The sequence below is a fragment of the Molossus molossus genome, unplaced genomic scaffold (assembly GCF_014108415.1).
Source record: "Molossus molossus isolate mMolMol1 unplaced genomic scaffold, mMolMol1.p scaffold_m16_p_16, whole genome shotgun sequence".
NCBI classification, from domain to species: Eukaryota; Metazoa; Chordata; class Mammalia; order Chiroptera; family Molossidae; genus Molossus; species Molossus molossus.
Window position 1 is genome coordinate 41,358,479 of NW_023425351.1, and position 19,736 is coordinate 41,378,214.

Consider the following 19,736-nt stretch of genomic DNA (forward strand, 5'->3'; position numbering starts at 1 on the left):
GTCTGTGTATTTCTTGACCTGTGTGTTTCAAGCCAACTTAAATTGACAAACAGCACAGCGGGCTGGGCCACCTCTCTTTTCCCTCTCCCATCCCCTTCCCTTCCAGGTTGTCCTCCTTTGGGGTATAAATGGCTGCCATATTTGCCAGTTAATACTTAAACCCTAAGTCTGAAAATTCATTCTGATTTGACACCTAAGTTGTCTGTGTGAAAGGGGTGGAAGAGAATTATAGAATGATAGAGAACTAATGACAGTGGGGCGCTAGCCATAGTTATAAGAAATATTGAACATTCTTGCTCTGTTCATCGTGGTTGCTTTGTTGTGATTAAAGAAAGCCCATTCATCCTGGCTGGTGTATCCCAGTGGATTGAGCATCATCCCGTGGACTGAGAGGTCCCAGTTTGATTCCGGGTCAGGGCACATGCCGGCATTGCAGGCTGAATCCTTGGTCATCCTTGAGTCTTTGATTGGTTGGGGGCTGGGGTTTCCTGAAACTTGTTTTTCTTGTCCAGCGACCGTTTGCAGTTTGGGGTGGGTTAGGGTGGTTCTGTCATTCCAGTCCTCCTGACTGGAGTGATGGGTTTTAGTTTTCTGGAATGAGAGGCTTAGGGAAAGGTTAAATGATCAGAGTGATGGGTTTTGGTTTCTCGGAATGAGAGGTTTAGGGCAGTAATCATTTCAGGATTTTTTCCCCTCATTGACTTGATGGAGAGAGAAACATCTATCAGTTGCCTCTCGTACAACTCCCCGACTGGGGTCGAACCCGCCACCTTCTGCTGTATGGGATTGCACTTCAACCAAATGAGCCACGCCAGCCAGGGCTCATCCAGTATATTTTAGAAACTTAGTCATTCAGCAAATATATACCGAATGCCTCTTTGTGCCAGATACTATTCATGAGTAGTTGGCCATATATCAGGTTATAAAGCATGAAAGCTCAGAGTAGCTGGTCTAATTGGCTGTATGATCTGGCTTTTTTTCCTTTTTTAATATGTGCCCTACATGTTCTTTCACATGTGCCCTCACACGCATGTGCCCTCACAAGCACCTTCATGCTTGCTCATGTGCTCCCTCACATATGCTTTCACACACTCACATGCACCCTCAAACCAGACGACACCATGCCACCTCTCCTCCCCCATCTTTCCCCTCCCCCCATACCCTCACCAAGACCTCACATGCAGACTCACACATGATTATGCGTGCCCTCACATGTGGCCTCACATGTGGCCTCAGAAAGACCCCCACTGCTTTCACACAGAACCTCGAGGACGCACTTGTAATATTTTCACATGCATTCTCCCTCTCACTACTCTTTACATGCAGCCTCACATGTGCCCTCACATATGCTGCCACCGTAGACCCTTACAGGGACCTTCACATGCACCCTAGCATGTATCCTGACATGGCACATACATGCACTCTCTCACATACTTTAACAAACGCACACATGCTCACATGCACTTTCACAGTGAACCTCACACGCACTCATACACAGACCTTCACACACCCTCACATACGACCTGGCCTTTCAAATAATCAGCTAGTTTACTTTGAAGGTCACAGCTTCTTGTGTACCCAAGCCTGGTAAGTCTCTTTGTATCCCAGGAAGTTCTGGTGCAAGAACTGTGACTTTTGTCTGGGTAGTAACACTGGATGGTGAAACTGGCAGCTTGTATTTGTAGTGATTGATTTCAGTGGGCTTTCACTTTTGTTCTTATTTAGGCCTCAAAGCAACCCTAGAGCCAGGCACAGGAGGTGATGATATGCTCATTAAAGATTAATAGTTTCTTTCCAGCTGTCAGTCTGTAACTAGGTCTGTAAGTCCAGAGCAAAGTGTGGACTAATTGAGAGTATTTATGTAATCTTTATTGCCTAGTGTTTTCCCTACTACATTAGATTCCAAAAGACTGAAATACTAGGCTAAAGAGTTTGAATGTTATTCTGTAGGTAGTAGGGAGGCATTGAACTGTGAATGCAGTTAGAGGATGAAAGCAGTTTTTAAGGAAGATTCCAATGGCAGGCCGTTTCAGAGAGCTGGAAAACCTTATCCTTCAGATAAGAGATATAGCAGGTGAATTTCTTTCCAGCACAAGTCTTTCATTTGCTAATGGTGCAAATAATAGGGATGGGAGTTTTTATCTATGGGTTAGTGAATGATTCAAGTCTCGTTATCCCAACTTTCTCCATCTGAATTCAGAAATGGAATAAATTTGGATATTGAAGTGTGCCAGGAAGGAGGAGGACACAGTTCTCCCTTCGCACCCTACCCCTTTTGGTCAGATATGTTATTGTTCATAAAGAGATAATGGTGGAAACAATGTGTGAGCCTTAGCGGCACAAGTCACTGCTTTCTCTTCTTCCTCCTCGCTTCACTGGCTCTTGGTAGAACTTATGGAGCAAAAGTGGAGGCATTCTAGGTTGGAAAAAAGAAGCACTTAGCAGGTAACCTAGGAAAGACCAGATAGAATACAACAGAATTAGGCCCTTAGTGAGCCCCCTCGACCTCCCTGCACCAGAGGATTGGATCTTGTCAGTGCCCTAAAGTTGAATGGCTGACTCACACCAACTCAACTTCAGGAGATGAACACAGAACCAGAATGCCAATTTATTAATATTTACTGGGGAAATATAATCATCGTTGCGATGAATACTCCTATCCTTAGGCCTGTGTATTTCTTTCCTTCAGAGGACACTAAATTATGATTGTAGAATGATTTGAGTACTTACTACCTTTTTATGAAGAGAGCCTGGTCTGTCCAACTTCTCAGAAGAGATAACAGTCGGGACTAAAAAGAAGTCTCTGGCCCTGGCCGTTTTGGCTCAGCAGTTGGAGTGTCAGCCTGTGGACCAGAGAGTCCCGGGTTCACACTAGGGGCACGTACCAAAAAAAAAAAAAAAAGGGTCTCTGGTCTGGGACAGTGTGTCTTCTTCCAGCTGTGCTTAGAGAGAGGGGTTTAGTTCTTGGGTAGACCTTTGTTCAGGTCTCAGTTTTGATTGCCCCACCATTGATCTCTAGCTGCTGGTCGAGGAGTCTTGATATCTTTCTCTTTTGTGTTAACATTTACTTAAGCCTCTGTGTTTGTTATGATACAGATAAAGCTGCTATAACAGAGATAAAAAATGCATAAAAGTTTATTTCTCTTATGTTAACAGTCCAGGGAGGGTTGGCAGACTTTGTTACATGAGGCCATCCAGAGACCCAGGCTACGGGGGCCGCTCTGCCATCCTAAATGTGCAGATTCTGTCAGCGGTTCCCAGGGGGCTGGCTGTATTCGAGCCTGTGTGTTTGGAGACAGCTCACCAGCACCATGTTCTAGTTCTGGCCTGCTGGAAGGGAGGAGGAGGAGCCTTCAAGTTGAAGACAAGCAGTTTTAGTTTTTTAAGGATGTGAAACAGATTTTGCACATACAGCTTTTAGTTTTATATCCCAGTAACCAAAAATAAGACATGACCTAGCTGCAAAGGAGGCTGAGAAATGTTATCTTTAGTTGGGCATTTCTGTATCCAATAAGCTTATTACTGTGGAAGAAGGGGACAGTAGACTGGGGGAACATTTACCAGTCTGGCATTTTTCCCTAGGTGTGCTCCATTAATGGAGTTTTTAATGGACTGTTTAAGAATTTTTTAGAAGATAAAATGAAGGTCCCATGAATAACAGTTTCAGTATGAATCAGAAAACTATAATTACTTATGGATAAGGACTTCCCATCTCAAAAGAAAATGGTTGTAGAACACTTAAGCCCCGAGAAACATCTGTAACAAAAATAAAATTAAAAAAAAAAAGAAAATTTAAGCCCAGAAGGTACGCTGGTGCTTATCCAGTTTCTTTTTTTGCTTCCTTCCTCCCTCCTCTAGCAAGATTTTATTGAGAACTGTCTGTGTGTCAGGACCTGTGCTACCTACTGGCAATACACTGGTGATTCAAAATAGACCCCGTCCTTGGCAACACGGAATCTGTGGTCTAGTGGAGGTGATAAATATTAATAAGTAATTAACATATTACTTAGTAATCATGCAAATAAATATTGGAGCATAATTATGATAAATACTACAGAGGAGCATGTGTGGCACTTGACAGGGCGTGTGGGAGAGTTCGGGCATGGAGGTGGCCGTGTTGGAGAACCTGACAGTCTTGGTCTTTAACTGGAGGAATTAGTCCATTGACATTAGCAGTATTACTAATACTCAATGGCTTATTTCAGTCATTGTTTCTGTTTTTCTCTCCTTTGCTCCCAGTTTTCATACTGACTGAATTTTTTCCTTATCTATTTTTCCATATTTGCTCTTTTGGAGGTTTATACTCTTATTTTAATGGTTCACTCAAGAAACTTTGATATATACAATAAGTCTAGAGTTAATAACATCTTAGCCTTTCTTTTGAATAATACAAGTCCTTTAACTCGAGTCATTTATTTTACTGTCTTTTTTTTCCCTCACTCGAGGACATTTTTGCATTTATCTTCAGATAGGGCGGGAGGGAGAGAGGGAGGAGGACAGAGAGAGAAAAATCGATGTGAGAGAGACACATCTAGTTGCCGCCCACACAATACCAGCCGGGGCCGCGGACAAAGTGCAACCGAGGGACATGCCCTTCGTGGGATCCGAACCCAGGCCTTTCTGGTCCATGAACCGATGCTCTAACCACTGAGCAAGACTGGCCAGGGCTTACTGTCTTTTTTAAAAGATCCCCAAGACATTGATCTAGAATTAACCCCATGTTTATATCTCTCTTTGTCCACTGTTCTCTTTTTTTGCAGTAACTATAATTTTTATTTCAAAAATTGATATTTTAATACTGAAAATGTGGAAAGTTCATGATCTATCATTTTCTTTTGTACCTCAGACCTGCTGTTTAGGATCACTATCCTTCAGTTTGAAGTATATATTTTTAAATTTCCTTGAGTGACATTTGGTGTTGACTAACAATATAGTATTGGTGGCAAACTCTGACAGAGCTGTTCTTTGCAAATATCTTTATTTGGTCCTCATTCTTGAAAGATATTTTTGCTGGATATGCAATCCTAGGTTGACAGTTACTGTCTCTCAACACGTTGCAGCTCTCCTCCCAGTCCTTTAACTTCTTTTCTGCAGTTGTCATTCTTACAGACATTTGTCTCTGATTCCTTAGGTCTGGAGTGGGCCTTGTGGTTCTACATCAGTAATAAGGTCTGGGTGATGTCTGAAGCTGCTCGTCTGCAGACCACACTTTTGGTAGCAATGTTGTTGTTTTTTTAATCCTACCAGAGGACATTTTCCCATTTATTTTGTTCAGATAGAAGAAAAAAAAAAGATACATCCACATGAAAGGGACACATCAAGTGGTTGCCACCCGCACAACCCAACCAGGGCCGGGGACAAACTGCAACGGAGGTACGTGCCCGTAGCGGGAACCGAACCCGGGTCTCTCTGGACTGCAGGCCAATGCTCTAACAGCTGAGCCAAACCGGCCAGGGCAATACTGTTTTCTTTTAAATAAAAGTAACAAGCCCCTCCAGTGTGGCTCAGTGATTGAGTGTTGACTCATGCACCAAGAGGTCACCGGTTCGGTTCCCGGTCAGGGCACCTGCCCAGGTTGTGGGCCAAATCCCCAGTGGGGGACATGCAGGAGGTGGCCAGTCAATGTTCTCTCTCGTTGATGTGTCTAGCTTTCTCTCCCTTCCTCTCTTTCTAAAATCAATAAAGAAAAAAAAATAAAAAAATAGAAAAGAATGTTCTATTACCTAGATTCATAGTAATGACTACTTATGGCATACATTTTCTGTATGGAGAGGAGAAAGCATTATTCAACAATTCAGCATTATGATAAAATATTTTTGTGTGTAAGAGATGGTTAGATTACAATATATTATTGCATTTGATTTTGACTTGACAAATGCAACTTTTTAAAAAGTTAACTGTCAAGTTATACTTTAACAGATTTTTGTTCTAGAATTGCAAACTATTTCAGTACAGAAGTATTTTTTTGTGTGTGTTAATTTCAAAATTTGTTTTGTTTTTGGGTGTATTGAATGTTTAGCTATTTTGTTAGCTAAAGTACAATATAACAACACTGTTCTTGAATGCAAAATGTATGTTCTTTTTTAATTTTATTGATTTTTAGAGTGAGAGGAAGGGAGAGGGGGAGAGAGAGAGAGAAACATCAATGAGAGAGAACATCGATTGGCCGCCTCCTGCATGCCCCCCACTGGAGATTTGGCCCACAACCTGGGCATGTGCCCTGACTGGGAATCGAACCAGTGACCTCTTGGTGCATGAGTCGACACTCAACCACTAAGCCACACCAGCTGGGCCAAAATGTGTGTTCTGTGGTTATGTCTGTACCATCTATTCAGTTTCATTAGTAAAGACATTCTGTTTTATGAGTTTCACTTCTGTCTGTGGTGAACAGCTACAGGAATGAAGTGTTTTGTTTATTACAACTAAATAAAGTAAGTAATATAATCACTTCAGTCTTTAAAAGCATATTTTATGATAATCCAAGTTATTGGATAGCTACAAATAGGGACTAGCAGACCTAACGAGTAGAGTATATTTCTGCACCACGTTTGCTGCAATAAAAAAGTAATTTAGCCTTTTTTTAAAAGGCAGATAACATCTTTTTAAAATTTGATTTTAGAGAGAAAGGAAGAAGGAGGGAGGGAGCGAGGGAGGGAGGGGGAGAGAGAGAGAGAGAGAGAAAGAGAGATCAATGTGAGAGAAACATCAACCGGTTGCCTCCTGTACATACTTTGACTGGGCAACCTGGGCATGTGCCTTGATGGAATCGAATTGGTGAACTTTCCACTCATGGGATGATGTTCAGCCACCTTAGCCACGCCAGCCAGGCCAATTTAGCCTTTTTTTTTTTTTTTTTAATCCTTACCCGAGGACATTTTTTCATTTATCTTCAGATAGAGTGGGAAGGAGAGAGGGGGAGAAACATCGATGTGAGAGAGACACATCAACTGCTTGCCACCCACACGACGCCAACAGGGTCTGCGGACAAACTGCGACCTAGGTACATGCCCTTCGTGGGATCCGAACCCAGGCCTCTGTGGTCCACGAACCGATACTCTAACGGCTGAGCCAAACTGTCCAGGGCTTAGCCATTTTGTACTTTATATTTTTCTCTTTTTCCTAATACTAGGTTTCTAACCCTTTAGTGCTTGATACTTTTTATGCACAGAGTTAGGTCTCAATAGCCCATCTTAAACTAGTCTCAGGCCTATTATCTCTTCACATTCAGAGATCCAGAATGTTCTTTAAGACATACCTGTTCTGCCTTGGCCGGTTTGGCTCAGCGGTTAGAGCGTCAGCCTGCGGTCCAGAGAGACCCACGTTCGGTTCCCGCTAAGGGCATGTACCTCGGTTGCAGTTTGTCCCTGGCCCTGGTTGGGTCGTGCTGGTGGCAACCACTCGATGTGTACCTTTCACGTCGATGTTTCTCTCTCTCTCTCTCCCTCCCCCCCTCCCGCTCTATCTGAACAAAAAATGAAAAAAATGTCCTCAAGTGAGGATTAAAAAAAAAAGACATACCTGTTCTCCCATTCACCTCCCACCCCCAGGTCTCTCAGAGGGCTTTTGGACGGCATTCTTCTTTCTGGTCTCAACCAGGGGACCATCCTTTGCCTCTATTTGCTGTCCAAACATCTTCCTCTTTTATTCTGTGGAGCCTGTATTATTGTGAGAGCATATAATGATATCTCAGCACGAGAGGTGAAGATCAGAACCCAAACAAGTCCATTCGGAGATGCTGTGGGAGCTGCTGCTGGGTGGCCAGTGGGCGAGGATGGCTGTCCGGAGCACTCCTTGAAAAGAGTTCTGAGCCTGCTGCCAGGTGACTGGTTGGCAGCGTCAGCCAGGTTTTGTGAATACATTGTGGTGACTTCTTGGGAAGTCACTCACTGGAAAGACCCTGTGTGTTATTTATAATCAAAGGACCAACGCTTGAGTCTCAGCTGAAAACCATCGGTGCTTGATCAGGCTTGCTCTGAAGTGCGAGCCCTCATCTGTAGAAGGGTGTAATAGAGGAGGAAAAATGGCTTCAGGAATATGAAGTGCTGTATGGAGTGGTTTCTTGATTTACTCCACCACCCACGAGGAAGATGTGCTGGAAGGATGGCACTGTGGGCTACAAAGTCAGTCAAAGGACCTCACTGAATCTGGGGTAAAAAAAATCTCTACATATTAAAAATTTGTCTATTGAAGCGGGGTTTTAATAAAGGCACAACTTCCATTTTACTGCTTTATCTTTTTTCCCTCATAGTATGTAACCTAGAGACTGCCCTTTTATTTTTGGTACATGCTCCTAGTGGGAACCGAACCTGGGACTCTCTGTTCTGCAGGCCAACGCTTCAACCGCTGAGCCAAACTGGCCAGGGCTACCCTTTGATTAATAGCTTCTGCAACTTAAAATATTGGCTGTAATGATAATCCAACTCAAAAGCCAAGGAGAGTAGCTCTTCTGTCTTTTTTTATTATTATTTTTTATCCTCACCCAAAGACATTTTCCCATATTTTGTTCAGATAGAGTGGAGGGAGGGAGGGAGAGAGAGAAACATTGACGCGAAAGGGACACATCGACTGGTTGCCACCTGCACGACCCAACCAGGGCCGGGGGAAAATTGCAACCAAGATACGTGGCCCTAGTGGGAACTGAACCCGGGTCTCCCTGGACCACAGGCCAACGCTCTAACTGCTGAGCCAAACCGGCCAGGGCTCACTTCCATCTTTTAAAGCATATTTTATGATAATCCAAGTTGTTGGACAGCTACAAATAGGGACTAAGGAGACCTAATGAATAGAGTATATTTCTGCACCATGTTTGGGCAATAAAAAGTTAAACTTAACACTTAATTCTTAGTCACTTAGTCTGATACCCTGAAATGATTTGTGTTATAATCTTGTCTCTTAACTTTTTGTTGTTAAAAAAAAAAATCATCTCCCTGTGAAGTTTTTCAGTCGCCACCCCCTTTTCTTTCTTTCTTTTTTTTTTGTTCAGATAGAGTGGGAGGGAGAGAGAGAGAGAGAGAGAGAGAGAGAGAAACATTGACGCGAAAGGGACACATTGAGTTTCTGCCACCCGCACAACCCAACCAGGGCCAGGGACAAACTGCAGCCGAGCTACGTGCCCTTAGCGGGAACCGATCCCAGGTCTCTCTGGACCGCAGGCCGACGCTCTACCGCTGAGCCAAACCGGCAAGGGCCACCCCCTTTTCTTCAAGACTCTAGCATAGTGTCTTGCAACTCGCACGACCCAACCAAGGCCGGGGACAATCCACAACCAAGGTACATGCCCTTAGCGGGAACCAAACCCGAGTCCCTCCGGACTGCAGGCTGACACTCTAACCGCTGAACCTAACTGGCCAGGGCCATTTTTGAATAATTTAATTAATGAATGTATTAGGATTTACTTGGGTGTCGATGTGTTTACCCCACTGGACTATTAGTCCATGGGGGCAAGGACCATATCTTACTCATCTGTGTGTAAACCAGTTTTGAGTAGAGTACTGGACACAGAGTAGGTGAATTAATTTAGTCAGTTTCTCAGGCAAATAGGATTCTGTGGTAAACCTTATTTCCCCCTAGAGTATATGTACCACATGCTCTTTTGACATTGGAGGATTTGAATTGGAATAGCAAGTATTACACAGTATTTGTTTGAACTGGAATAGCAAGTATTAGGCACTTATTTCCATATCAGAGCAGGACCATGTAGACGGGCTTATTTGAACAAGAAAGCACATTTGGATCAGAATTTAAAATTTGATTTAAAGAAATTTCAAGTGAAAACACATTTCATTTTGATTTGCCCATTGAAGTTGGAACTAAGTGAAAGACACATCTGCTGTTATAGATTTTAGGAAAAAATTTTAAATATTGGAGTATAAAAATTAGCCAACTATTTGAAACCAACATACCAGATTATAATTTATATTTTTTATTTTTGACCGATTTCAATGTGAATATTGAACATATACAGAAAGTACACAAAATATGAACAGCTCAGTTACCACTAAGCAAACCCATGTTATCTGCCAACCAAGTCTGTTGTCTTAAAGGTTATCCTATAGATTGTACATCCTTGACTTTTTAAAATCTCACATTAATTGGTATTTTCATTCTCTTCCTGGACAATGCAAGGACCTAAGATCAGTTCAGTTCCAATTCTCCTCTCTTGATGTATATACTATTATTATATATTTGGTTCTATTTATATTTTGTACTCAGAAGTCATTATTGTTATATGTTAATCAATATTCAGTTGGCAACACAATGATTGTTTTTCTTGTTCTTCATTTCTTTGTACATTTTCAGCCTTCTATCTGGTATCATTTTTTTTTTTTTTTTTGCCCAAAGAATACCCATTAATGCTTTCCTTATGCCTGAACTGCTAGTGATAAATTTCCTCAGTTTTGTCTGAAAAAGCCTTTGTTTCATTTTCATCCTTGAAGGATTTCTTTTTACTTGATATAAAATTGTAGGTAGGCATTTCCTCCCTAGCGTTTTAAAGATGTAACTCCATTGCCTTCTTGTTTCTTTTGTTTTTATTAAATCCAGCTATCTGAATATTTTCTTTCTTAGCCACTCATTAATTTTCTTACAACTGTGTCTAATGGGTTAAACCCATTCACTGAGTTCTGTTTTGACTACTATATTTTTTCATTCTAGACTTTCTATTTACTCTTCAAATCTGTCATGTCCTTTTTTTGTGATTCTAGTGCCCTGCCAAAATTCTCATTGTGTTTTTCCTTATCTCCTAGAATATCTTAAAGCGTTGTCACTTTATTTTTTTGTTTTGTTTTTTCATCCTTACCCGAGGACATTTTTTTGTTTTTGTTTTTTTGTTCAGATAGAGTGGGAGGGAGAGAGAGAAAGAGAGAAACATCTACGTGAAAGGGACATGTCGAGTGGTTGCCACCCACATGACCCAACCAGGGCCAGGGACAAACTGCAACCGAGGTACATGCCCTTAGTGGGAACCGAACCCGGGTCTCTCAGGACCGCAGGCCAACGCTCTAACCGCTGAGCCAAACCAGCCAGGGCAAGCATTATCACTTTGAAGGGCTTGCCCATTAACTTCAATATTTAGAGCACCTATGGGCTATTTTTGTATGTTGCTTCTGTTGGTTCTTGTTCTTAACATCCTCTGTTCTGGACATTGTATTTGAAAATTGAAGAAGTAATTTGAGGCATGGATGATCTCTTTCTCCACTAAGGATTTTAATAGCTTCCTACAGGGTTCTAGCATCTGGGGATCTTAATCGAAGCTCAGGATTCAGAGGATGCATAGGTGGCTGTATCTATAAAGTCTCATCTACTTCTGGCTTGCCTTACTTCCTTGGTTAGGTCCCTTCAGGGGCTTAATGGCAAAGCCCTAGGGAATTCTGCCCTCCGCCCTCACCCAGCAGACTGTCAGAGGTGCTCAAGTTCTCGGCTCTTATCATCCATCTTTTCTGGAAATCACCAAACGCCCCAGGAGTGTTTCTGCTTCTTCCTGGATCTTGGCCCAGTAATTCTTCACTTCCTTGTCAGCACGCTAAAGCCTTCTCACAGACATTTGTTTATACTTTGTCCAGATTTTGTCCACTTGTCCTCAGGTGAGAAGATTGGTTTGTATTACCTAGTTCACCATTATTGGAAGTGGCAGATCCCTTAATTATTATTATTCTATTTTACTCTGACATTTCTCCTCATTATACTATTTCCAAGTTTTGACTTGAATGCAGGCCAGAATTGTTGTTGGTCACTTTCTTTTTTTTTAATCATATTATTTTTATTTTTATTTTTTTATTGACTTTTAGAGAGAGAGGAAGGAAGAGGGAGAGATAGAAACATCGATGAGAGAGAACATTGACTGGCCGCCTCCTGCATGCCCCCACTAGGGATCCGGCCCACAACCTGGGCATGTGCCCTGACTGGGAATTGAACCGGCGACCTCTTGATGCATGGGTCGACGCTCAACCACTGAGCCACAATGGCCAGGTGTGGTCACCGTCTTACTACTAATTGATTTTCTATCGAGAATCAGGTTTAATAGTAATTTTCTATAACCTTGTAATAATAATATTCTATACTTTATATTAAAATATTTTTGAAACTTTAAATATTTTTCTGACTCTCTGGAAAATACAAAAAAATACAATGATAATTAAAGGTACAATTCATCTGCAAACCTACCACCTGGTTTATAACATTGTATGTTTTAGTATTTTTAGTCTGTTTATACATGTGAGCATATTCCAGATATAAATAAAATTAGAATCGTAACATTTTTAGACTACAGTTTTCATTTACTGTGAATGTTTTCTTGTCAATAATTTTTGAATATATATTTTATCCTCACCCAAGGATATTTTTCCATTTTTTGTTCAGATAGAGTGGGAGGGAGGGAGGGGGAGAGAGAGAGAGAAAGAGAAAGAAAGAAAGAAACATCAACGTGAAAGGGACACATTGAGTGGCTGCCACCCGCATGACCAACCATGGCCGGGGGTAAACTGCAACCGAGGTACGTGCCCTTAGCGGGAACCGAACCTGGGTCTCTTGGACCTCAGGCTGACGCTCTAACCGCTGAGCAAAACTGGCCAGGGCTGAATATTTTTTAATGCTTAGGATTCTGTTATTTGGTTGTAATATTATTTAGCCGTTCCACTTTTGCTTCAAGTTTTCATAACGGATAAGTCTGCAGCAGTCACTTTTGGACACAACTTTCTGTGCCAGTTTCTGATTATTGTGTCTTTCTATCAGTCGGTTTGAGTGTTCCTAGGTTTCTTTTATTGAGGCTTTGAAACGTGATAATTACATTTTACATTTTCAGTTGTTTAGATTCCAGCTGCAAGTCTCATTGTTCATTTAGGATTTGATATGTCAAAGGTGAAGAGCATATTGGATTCCTGGGGAATATCCAGGGGCCTGGATACCACTTACGTAGTTGGAAAGAAGTTGAATTTATTTACATATGGAGGTAATTGTTGTCAAGCACAAGGGGAAAATGTGACACCACAGGAACTTTGTAAATAGAATGGGAACAGTTTGTACACAACCTACCCAGAAAGACAAAGAAAGTTCAAATACAAGCGAGCATTGACTGAACAAGAAAATAAATATGCCCTCTTGCTTTTACATTTAGATTAGCTGTGGTCATTACATAATCTGCTCCTGGCAGATCTTCCCATCTCCTTGGTTCTCATTTGTGGTGACATTTCATTCTTAGAATGGATGATTGGGTGATTTTCATTTTCTCTCTTTCGGGAAGTACTTCTTATTGCGTGTTTGTGGGGCTTTGACTTGTATTTGACCTTTTCCATGTGACTGCGTTTAGTTAACTATGGCTAGTCATACCCACCCCTTCTTTGCACAGACCTAGGTCCTCATGGATCACCCTGTCACCCTACTGCATTCCCATCATCCCTGATGCACCACATTCCCACCCAACTGTTGGGGGTTTACATAATTATGCAGTAAGTGTGTGTCAACACACACCTTCTACTATGAAATACTCTGTGATTTAAAGAGCACAGTGGTGAGTCATCTGTGCTGTGTAATGACCTTACCATCACATCTTCATTTTATGTGTGTCTTCTTTCTCTGGACTGTCTCATGAAGAATAAGGGCACCTGCCCTGGCTGGTTTGGCTCAGCGGTTAGAGCGTCGGCCTGCAGACCAATGAGTTGTGGGTTTGATTTCGGTCAAGGGCATGTACTTGGTATCAGTTCGCCCCTGCCCTGCTCCGGGTCATGCAGGAGGCAACCAGTCGATGTCTCTCTCACATCGATGTCTCTCTCACATCGATGTTTCTTTCTCTCTCCCTTTCTGTCCTTCCCTTCCACTCTATCTAGGCAAAAATATCCTTGGGTGAGGATTAAAAAACAAACAGAATAAGGGCACCTGAAAGGGGACTTGGCCCCAGGGCCAGGATCTGTGGCTTGTGAGTACAGAGAGAAGGGCCATAGGGCTAGAGGTGCAGGAGTGGATGATAGTTACTGGAGCAACAGGAAAACAGGGCAGGCCTGAGTACCAAAGGTTTGAGTACAAAGAGGATTAGAGGCCAGATGGACAAGCTCTGAACATGGTTATTTGGATGCCTGCAAGTACTTTTCAGCACACTGTATTTAAAATCAACCTTGTCATCGTCCTTCAAGTGATCTTCCTTATTTCTGATAAGGACAAGATATATCTTGTCACCTGGGCTCCAAATCTCAGTCTTGTTTGCTTCTCTTTATCTTTGCATCTAGTCACTTTCTAAGTCTTTTGTAATTCTACCTCCACGTGGAAAGGCCTTGAGTTCAAACCATGGCTCTTCCACACATAGGACCTCACATAAAGTCAGTTAACCTTTTCAAACTAATGTGTTATGTGACAATCTTACAGGGTTGCCTGGGAATTAGAGGTGAGTGGGTACCACTTAGCAGCTGTCAGCCAGACTATTGCAGTGGTCTCCAGATGGGTCTCCGGCATCCCTTTGAGCGTCCTGGCCTCCTCCAGCTTGAACTTCCTAATGACACAGCTGTGGTCTTGTCAGATTCCACCTCAAAAACCTTATAGGCATCTTCATTAACTATTCGAAGAAACTCCCAAATTTCTCTCCTGGTTTGGAGAACCCTCCACCATCTGGAACAGCCTGCATTCTAGTTTCATCTCCCAACACTTCCCTCCATGTTCCAACCAAACTGAACCATTTGCTATTTTCAGTGCAGAACCCTGTCCCAGTGACCTTACATATACGTGAACTTGTTCTTTACCATGCCTCTGAGGTTCCAAAATCTTATCTTCCCGGCCCCTGTCCAAATGCTGCCACAGTTGCACCTCCCAGCAACCCCTCAGCCTCAGGCTTCAGTAATGTCTTCCCCTGAACTTCTGTTCTTTCTCTGAAATTTTGTTGTGCTTACAGTCTTATTTGGGTCCATGACTTGTTTAATTTCATGTTTTGTGTCCTGGAGAGTTCTTCCTAAGCACTTAGCAAATACCTGGTCTATTGTAGGCAATGAGTAAATGGATTGTAATGAGTAAGCCTGGCAAGGGGATAAAAACAAGCTGATTAAGAGGTGGCAGGTCTGTTGGGACAAAGGACAGGAAAGCCCCTGCAGATAACACGGATCAGATCTGGGAACCTGGCAGTTTTCTGATGCCAGCCAAGAGCGTTTCTGTGATTCTTGTTAAGGTGTGAAGAGATAAGGGAACTGCCTTGGCTGAGTAGCTCCGTCTGTTAGAACTTTGTCCCTATATGCCAGGGTTGAGGGTTCAATCCCTGGTCAGGGCACGTACATGAATCAATCAATGAATGCATAAATAAGTGGAACGACAAATCAATGAAAAAAGAGATAAGGGAACTAATTTGAGTGGCTATTATATTCCAGTCACCCTAAGTTTTTTTTACCATAATTTACTCATTTAAATGCCAGTCAGATCACATTCTTCCTTGATATACTCCATGGATCTCTTGTTACACTTGTACAATCCAAACTCCACAGCTAGCCTTGTAGGATCCCCAAATCTGGGCCTTATTTCAGAAACCAGACGTACCACACCACCTGCTCGCCTTCCCGTCTTCTCTTACCCTCCCTACTCCACTGCTTCATGAAAGCACAGCCCGTGAATCCCAAATTCATGTCTTTCCTGTTCAGCCTTGAAACTGACCTCATTAGGATAACAGGTACTAATGCATTGCCTTGCTGTGGTGCTTTATTTTTACTTCTACTTTTTTTTCCCCTTTATTGATTTTTAAAAATTTTTTATTGTTGAATGTATTACAGAAGTTTCTCATTTCCCCCCCATTTCCCTCTCCTGTCCCCCTCCTGCCTTTCCCACACTGTTGTCTGTGTCCATTGGTTATGCATATAAGTTCTTTGGTTTATTTCTCCCCACCCCCCAACTTTGAGGTTTGTCAGTCTAGCAACCAATTTGTACTTCTTCTTTTTTTTCCTAAGTGTATGTTGAGCTGAAAGCTATTTATTTTTTATTTTATTTTATGAATTTTTTAATTTATTTTTTTGTTACAGATATTTTACCTTTTTACCCCATTGGCACCCCCCACCCCACCCCACCTCTGCCCCATCCCCGGCTTAGTTGTCCATGTCCATTGGTCATGCACACATGCATATAAGTTCTGTGGTTTATCTCTTCCCACCCCCCACCCCTCCACCCCCTCACCCCCTCACCCCCTCACCCCCTCGTTCACTCCGCTGCCATTTTTTCAGGTCTCCCAATTTGTACTTCTTAATCCCTCTACCTTTTTTACCCATTCCCCCAACCCCCCTCCCATCTGGCAACCAACAAAATGTTCTCTGTATCTATGAGAATGTTTCTGTTCTGCCTGTTCATTTTATTCCAAATCAATGGTTTGCTTCTTGACTTTACATACTCTACTATTGAATCTGTGTAAATTATTCTTTATTTCAGTTAGTGCCTCCTTCATTTCTGACTGGTCCTTTTTTATGCTCTTGAGGCCCTCACTAAGTTCATTGAGCATCCTTATAAGCAGTATTTTGAACTCAGCATCTGTTAGGTTGCTTATCTCCATTTCACTTAGTTCTTTTCCTGGAGTTTTGTTCTGTTCTTTCATTTGGGACCTGTTTCTTTGTCTCCTCATTTTGGCTGCCTCCCTGTGTTTGTTTCTGTGTATTACTTAACGAGAGGTATGGGGCTAGCTGAGACCAGATGCTGCTCGTTTAGGAAAAACCTGAAGCAGGATCCAAGACAGGCCAATCCTATGGTTTAGCAAGTGGCAACAGCTTGGGTGGGCTTGAAAGTTGGGTGGGGCGGGGCCTCAGGGAGTCAGCAGGGCGGGGCTACCAGTGAGAGCCAGGTTGCTGGAGTCCCAGGTATGGTGACTGTCTGCCGCCCCAGGGAAGGGCTCACCAAAGGAACAAAGGTCTCTGACAGCACGCCTGTCCCTTGGAAAGCCCCCTGTTCAGCTCTCGCTCCAGTGCCAAACAGCTCAGTTCTTCCTTGTATGCCTCTGGTGCCCCTCGAGCTGCCTCCCCTCCGAGCTTAGAGGGAGAGAGTCCGATAAGTCCGTGCGCGGGCCCTTTAGGGAGCTGCCTGGGGCTCCAGCCGCCTCAGCCTCCCTGAGCCTCAGTTCCCACTGGTTTTTCCAGCCAGAACTTATGGGGATTCTCTTCCTGGCACTGGAACCCTGAGCGGGGCACCTGATGTGGGACAGGGACCCCTCAGTCCTCAGGAAGGACCTTCCCAGCCAGGTTTCCTCCTGATTTTTATCCGCCACACGTGGGTGTGGGACCAGCCCGTCCTCCTCTGCCCCTCCTACCAGTCTGGATGTGGCTGCTGCTGTAATTCTGTAGCTGTAGGACTTCCATCCAGCTTGATTTCAGGCGGTTTTGAATGATGGTGTTCTGTAGTTTAGTTGTAACTTGGATGTGGTTGTGGGAGGACGCGATACCACGGTTACCGCACCGCCATCTTTACTGGAAGTCTCCCCCTTTATTGATTTTATAGAAAGAGGAAGAGAGAGGGGGAGAGAGATGGAAACATCAATGAGAGAGAACATTAATTGGCCGCCTCCTGCATGCCCCTCTTTGGGGATTTGGCCTACAACCTGGGCATGTGCCCAGGCCAGGAATCAAACTGGTGACCTCTTGGTGCATGGGTCGACGCTCAGCCACTGAGCACACCAGCCGGTCAAGTGCTTTACTTGTTCAGAACATGTTTTAAGGTTATTTCATCTGATCTTATTTCAGTCCATAATCTTTGGACTGTCATTTTCAAAGATGAGTATAGAGGGAATGAAATGCCAAGAAAATTGAACAGTTTATCAAAGAACCTCTTTGCCATATGTCAAGTGCCACTTAGGGGCCATTGTGTACCTTCCATTAATCCTTAGATACATTTGAAAAGTGTTATTCAGCTAGAGATTTGTTAATCACACTGCCTTTAAAATGTGCTATAAAGTTTTTTTGGATCTTTGGAGTGAAACAAGAAATGTGTAGTTCTAATAAACACTGTGGGAAGGATGATTGGTGGATAGGAATACATTTTTTTTAAATCACATACTTGTAGTATCTATTTAAATTTTTTTTCTTAATTAATTTATTTTTGTTATAGATGTTTCTCCTTTTACCCCTACTGATTCCCCCTTCCTCTCCCCAGCTTTGTTGTCCATGTCCGTTGTTCATGCATACATGCTTATAAGTTCTGTGGTTTATCTCTCCCCCACCACGCCCTCTTCTGGGGATAGTCAATCTCTGTACCCCACTTCCACGTCTCTGGGACTACCCCATTCCTCAGACTGTTATGTTCATTATATTCCACAAAGAAGTGAGATTATATGATACTTGTCTTTCTCTGTTTGGCTTGTTTTGCTTAGGATGGCACTTTCCAGGTCCCACCATGTCGCCTCAAAGGATAAGAGATCTTTCTTTCTTACAGCTGCATAGTACTCCATTGCGTAGCTGTACCACTGCTTTTTTATTCATTCGTCTACTGATGGACACTTGGGCTGTTTCCAGATCTTAGCTATAGTAAATAGTGCTGCTACAAACATGGGGGTACATACATTCTTTCAGATTGGTGTTTCGGGCTTCTTAGGGTATATTCCTAGAAGTAGGATCACTGGGGCAAATGGAAGTTCAATTGTTAATTTTTTGAGGTAACACCAGTCTGCATTCCCACCAGCAGTGCACTAGAGTCCCCTTTTCTCCACACCCTCACCAACACTTGTTGTTTGATGATTTGTTGCTCAGATGGCGGTTGTAGTATCTATTTAAATTAGTTTTATATGTATACTCTTGGAAGTTGCTATTCTCATTTTTGTAATTTATTTTTCCAAAAAGCAATTAGGCCATATTAGGCACTTTTGGAAGATAAAAGAAGAATATAAAAGTGTTCCAAATGCTACAATGCCTGGCTGGTGTGGCTCGGTGGGTGGAGCATCATCCCATAGACTGAGAGGTCCCGTCCATTACAGGTTGCAGGCTCAATCCCCAGTAGGGGGTGTGCGGAGGCAGCTGATTGATGCTTCTGTCTCTCCCTTTCTCTCTCTAAAAAGTCAATAAAAACATATTTAAAAATAAATAAATAATAATGCTGACCATTTGAGATTGGTATTTAAACATGGGTTCCAGAGTAGACGTTTTATAAAATGAATAACCTGACTTTTGACTCTCTTCTGTAAATAAGTTCTAAATATGATTTTTATAGTAGGCAATTCTGTAGTTAATAAAAGAATTTTCCTTGTGTATGAAGATTATTCATCTTTTTTTTTTTTTTAAATCCTCACCAGAGGACATTTTTGCATTTATGTTCAGATAGAGTGGTTGGGGGTGGGGGGCATCAATGTGAGACACATTTACTGGTCGCCACCCCCATGAGCCTAACCGGGGCTGGGGACAAACAGCAACCAAGGTACGCGCCTTTAGCGGGAAGCAAACCTGGGACTCTCTGGTCTGCGGGCCGGTGCTCTAACTGCTGAGCCAAACCAGCCAGGGTTCATCTTTTCTTTTGACAAGAATGAAACACGTCTATCGTAAGTTTCTACACCAGAAATAAGGAGAAATATTAACCTCATCTCAGCTCTAGCCCCAGCTGCACTCACTCTAGAACACCTGCCTCTCAGCCCATTGCAGCTGGCACAGGTGCAGTCTGCAGCAAGGGCATTAGGAAGAATGAAGGAAATGGAAATGCAGACGTTGAATGGTCATAATTTTGCAGTTGGTTGGATGGAGGGGATAAGGAAGAATGGTAAACCCAAGGATAATCAGGTTTCAAGTATGACAGAAGTCTTTAATAGATTAAGTTTG

The 19,736-nt window shown here is 42.7% G+C and overlaps 1 protein-coding gene across 1 annotated transcript in view; it reads left to right on the top strand.

The window, feature by feature from the left end:
• LAPTM4B (lysosomal protein transmembrane 4 beta) overlaps positions 1–19,736 on the top strand; it is a 60,753-nt gene that overhangs the window by 8,473 nt on the left and 32,544 nt on the right.